At 31.9% G+C, this 5,196-nt stretch overlaps 1 long non-coding RNA gene across 1 annotated transcript; it reads right to left on the bottom strand.

Annotated features, from left to right (window-relative positions):
- Nucleotides 1-2,092: 2,092 nt before the first annotated feature.
- LOC120273036 lies at nt 2,093-3,945 on the bottom strand. Its single transcript, XR_005540496.1, has 3 exons — nt 3,836-3,945; nt 3,355-3,426; nt 2,093-2,236 (listed from the first exon to the last, which is right to left on the bottom strand). It is a non-coding gene; the product is annotated as an uncharacterized LOC120273036 (long non-coding RNA).
- Nucleotides 3,946-5,196: the final 1,251 nt, after the last annotated feature.

The raw sequence follows: 5,196 nt of genomic DNA, 5'->3' as shown, positions 1-5,196 counted from the left end.
CACGCTCGACACTCGAGGCGAACACTCTATGCAAAAGACCCATGGCAATAGACCAAATGGTAGTTGGCAAAAATAATAATAGTTAAAATATTTTAAAATTAAAAATAATTATTAATTATTATAAAAGATAATTATTATCTAATCTTTTTTTTTTCTTTATTAACTTGTATTAATTTTATAAAAGTCTTTTTACCACAAATTTTTTTCTTTCACTTTTCCCATTCCCAATTGATTACTCTCACATACTGCACCAAACACAAGTTTTCCTTCCATTCCTAATCCATTTTCCTTTATTCTCATTCATATCTCATTCATCCTCAATTCCACTCCTTGCAAACAAACAACCCCTAATTTTCTAAAAAAGAATTCATGAATAATATCTTTTTTATTGGCCAATGTGAGATATATGTACTTGTTGAGCTTACTTCACACTTGTATACTTTCCTACACATGCTTGACACATTCTGTAAAAAAAAAATTTATAATTTTCTAAATTTTAAATTCATACTAACATGACTTTAATTTTTAATTTTTATAACAATGATATTGGTGTAAAAAAAATTTTAAATTTATATAAAAAAAATTGAAATTTTTTCCAACTAAATTATTTATAATAATAATAATAATAATAATAATAATAATATTTCATATCATAAGTTTATTGGGAGAATTTATATTACGATGTTTATACTCTCTACCCATCCATAAAGTTGGGCTATAGCCTATTGTCAATATGTCTTTTTTTAAAAAAAAAAATATTTATACAATCATATAAAACACAAAAAACTTGTATTATATTTCCTTCTAAAGTCTAGGGGAAGGTTGGAATCCCCACGATCTTGAAAAATTAAAGGAGTGAAGCTTGTCTATTTTTATCAAAAAATAATAATAATAAATAAAAATCAATTATTAATATGTATTTAGATATTTTTATAATTAAAAACCAAGTAAATACCACCTCAACTGACTAAATAAATATTTTTTGAATCGGATCATGAAACCCATATAATCCTTTACATTACTCATATTAAAAAGTTTGGGATAGTATAAATTAATAATATATATATATATATATATTAAAACCTCAATAAAAAATAATCAATAAATTAATTTCATATTGGGAATATGTGCTAAATCAATCATTTCGCTAACCATAAAAGATAATAATTATTTTTTAACTCTTTAAGGGCATTTCTAATGGGTCATTTTACAGAGCTCAAATGCGTGTTCATTCATTAAACCCTCCATTCGGATTGTGTAGTGGCCATTGAGCATATAAAGCCATCTCCAATCTACAATCTCAAATTTTTACCCCAAATTTTAAATTTGATTCTGCTACAGTAAATTATATTCAAATCACAAACCTCTAATCTTATCCCAAAAAAACATATTCACAAAATATTCCTACCACATTTTTTTATATTAAAATTACTATTTAATAAAAAAAAATACTTGAAATTAATCATTTTTACAATAATTTAATTAAATATTTATTACAATTTAATAATTTACTAATAAAAATAAATTAAAAAATTTTACAACTAATTTTTTTTAATTTATGATTTAATTTATTTAAAAATTGAATTATAATTTCTTAATTATCTTGATAAATAATAATTTTTTTTCATATAACATGAAAATATTTAATACTTAAACACATGATTGATTACAATTTTAACAACATGAAAATTACTTTAATTAAATAATTTACATTGAAAATCATAAACAAACATACAACAAATACTTAATATTACAACAAAATATTATAAAGGTGTCACGCCTCGTCCCACGGGTTTCACACGTGACATACCGCCACGACAATCTAGGGGAGGTCAAACACCTACCTCAACCCTAGATTACCGTAAGACTAACATGTTTTCCGTACAAAAACACTATAATAACAAGAAATAGTCTAACAGTACATCATACACATATATTCCCACACATGCTCATCCATTTAATACAAGAGATGACTCATAGATAATTATGACAGTGAGTTCATAATGACAATAATAACAACAACTCGAAGTAGAAGGTATACTTCTCGTACACAATATGATCTGACTGTCATAACAAAGTATCACAATTAAAGAAATATATAATAGGGTTCGATAACGCATACTGGATCCCTGATAATACATGCCAAGGAATAAACAACATACATAACTCAAAATGTTAACACAGACACATCTCTTGACAAGCACTTCACGCCTCCACCCTTACGCTATGCTATCACCTGGGAGGAAGAAAGAGAGGGTGAATAACTACATTACTCAGTGAGGGGTTAAACATGGGACTATAGCGGAAGCATGCTCAATGAAAGTGAAATACAACAAAAATGGTTTTAATTTTTTTGTAAGGATAAAGATACTTTAAATAACAATTGTAACATTAGGATATAAGCTTTCTCAAAGAAATGCAAAATAACATTTCCTTTGAAATCATCAACGAATATATATATTTAATTATGATATTTAGTATTCCCAACTTTTCAAAAGCTTCAAATGTCAAGATGCTTACAAATACAAAATCAACAATTCACAATAATCAATAGTATCCAAATTGGCCTCGAAAACCCTCCATCGCTAACCGTGACCTCGGTTAGGTCTGGAGCCACCAAGATGCGCGTATCTTGGCATTGGCTGTTGGGAAGTCCGTGTGGTGACTCCGAACAACCCAACTATATCCAAGTTAGGGCCCTACGCTCCCACCTGAAATGGCATAACCGATTTGACGGTTTTCCACGCCACCTCTAAATAGGTCGGCCCGTGGAAACAATCCACTTCTTACTGCAGTAAGTACTGGAGCTCGGCTCCCATGTCACCATCAAAACACTTAAATAATAATCCCGCCCGTAGGCTCAATATGTACATCAACATGATAACATGATTCCCATTTAAGAGATCACAAGTGTTCATAATTTTAAATCTCACTCCAAGAGCGAATAGCTTGGTTATAACGTTTGCCCTGAAATCCTTTTCATCAAGAACATCATACATAAGTATCTTTTGTAAATATACTTCAAGAATTTCATCATCACAATAAAAATTTAACATAGTTTTCACATGCCTTTTTCGTCATCATAACAAGAGCATCAAATCTCTTAAAAATGCATAATTTGAAACATATATTTCAAAACATAGTGTTTCTAAACCACGAGAATATATATATATATATATATACTTTGCAAATATCCATGCAATAAGCCAAATCACAAATCACCATGATTTCTAAACTCCATATAAAACTTTTAAGGAGGTTTAGTAATAAGGAGTTTATCACTCAAAGGCAAGCAACATAACATTAGAAAAGCATGCATGATTTATAATCCATGATTTAATAAATCCCACTCACAAACTTGGCGTACTAGAGACCTCCGGTGTTTTTTCTCCACCGGCTCTTTCCCTTTACTTAAAGTTTCACCTCCTAGAAGCAATTAAACAAACCAAACAAATGACAAAACATCATCAACAACTTGATCTATTGAAATAAAAGAAAATACTCAAAATGGGAAAATGATGGTTTCTAGGGTTTTCTAAACTCTTTAACTAGAAGATCTAGCAAGAATATATCTCTCACAACCCTTAAAACCAACAAGGAAAGCAAGAAAACCAACTTTGGTTTGGTGCTACAGTAGATCCGAAATTAAGGGAGAAGATGGTTCATGGATTTCTCTAAATCAAGTCAAACAAATCAACACAAACACTCCTCCCAAGCTATAGCATCAAAGAAGAAGAAAAGGAACAAGAATCAAGCTTTCCCTTGGGTTCACAACCAAACCCTTTTTATACTCATTCAAGGAACAAAGAAGAAACAAGTAATGATGGAAGCTTACCTTGACTCAAGAGATAATCAAACTCTTTGGTCCAAGAACAAGGCCAAGAATACCTCCAAAATTAGCACATAAACCCTAAGAATGACGGAGGAAGAGAGGAGGAGCGAAGGGGAAGGTTTTGAGAAAAAGATTGGTGAAGAAAAGGATCAAAAGGGGCTTTAAGAATCATCCGCGCGACTTTTCAGGTAGGACACGGTCAGAGTGCTCCTGACACGAGCGTGTCAGCGCTGACATGAGTGTGTCAGTGCTAAAAATTGAAGTTTTAATGCCTGGATTCTCCTGAGAAATTCAGGGGGAGTGACACGGTCTGCGCACGACCGTGCGCACCTTGAAAACCACTTTTTTTAACCCTAAAGACATAGTCAAACACTCGACAAGATGCCCCAAACCAAAGACAATGAGAAAACAACTAAAACGACCAAGATAACAAAGTAGCATGCAAAGGAAAAACAGACTGAAATACCACAAAAGGAATATAGTCTAATTGGTTTGAAGAACTTTCTGAATTAGTATATTGCTTCCACAAGTGCTCTATCAACGCATTGCAAAGTGCAATGTGAGCTTCTCTGTCTTTAATTTGATTGTATCGAGCCACAAACTTTTCAAATCGAGCATTTTGATCTTCGATGACTTATATAGTTGCTCCAGGCATATCTGTCGATTCTACAATCGGCGCACTGAGGTCTCTCTCATCCTCAACTATCATATAATGCATGATAATATAAGTTTTCATCGTGTCACCCAACACATCCTTGCTCCATAAACGTATAGGTCCAGCAACAATTGCAAATCTTGCTTGTAGAGTTCTGAACACACGTTCCACATCTTTCCTACATAATTGTTATCTTATGGAAAAGTATTTTTTTCAGCTACGTGGCTCGCGAATAGTTTGCACAATAGTTGACCATTTAGGATATATTTTATCAACTAAATAATATTCCATGATATATTCTTTGCTTTGAATAACATAATGAGCAAGATGAGCAATACCTTGAGCTATATTAGAGATCGAATGAGATGATTCTAACACATTTATGTCATTATTCGTACATGTCATCCCAAAATAAGCGTGATATATCCAAAAATCATAATCAGCAACTGCTTCAAGAATAATAGTCGGTGACCCATACTGACCTTTGTATTGGCCAGCCCATGCTATGGGAAAATTTTTTCACTTCCAATACATACGATCTAGACTACCCAACTTTCCAAGAAAACCTCGTTGTTGCCTAATGTGTAGCAACCTTGTGATATCATTGGCATTGGGAGTTTCGAAGATATTGATTCAAAAAAATCTCCACAATTGCACGAAAAAATCTCTTCAAGCTTTTAATGGCAGTTGACTCACCAATTTTCACATA

This window comes from Dioscorea cayenensis, chromosome 12 (genome assembly GCF_009730915.1).
Source record: "Dioscorea cayenensis subsp. rotundata cultivar TDr96_F1 chromosome 12, TDr96_F1_v2_PseudoChromosome.rev07_lg8_w22 25.fasta, whole genome shotgun sequence".
In the NCBI taxonomy this organism is placed as follows: Eukaryota; Viridiplantae; Streptophyta; class Magnoliopsida; order Dioscoreales; family Dioscoreaceae; genus Dioscorea; species Dioscorea cayenensis.
This window is presented reverse-complemented; position numbering and strand designations above follow the sequence as displayed.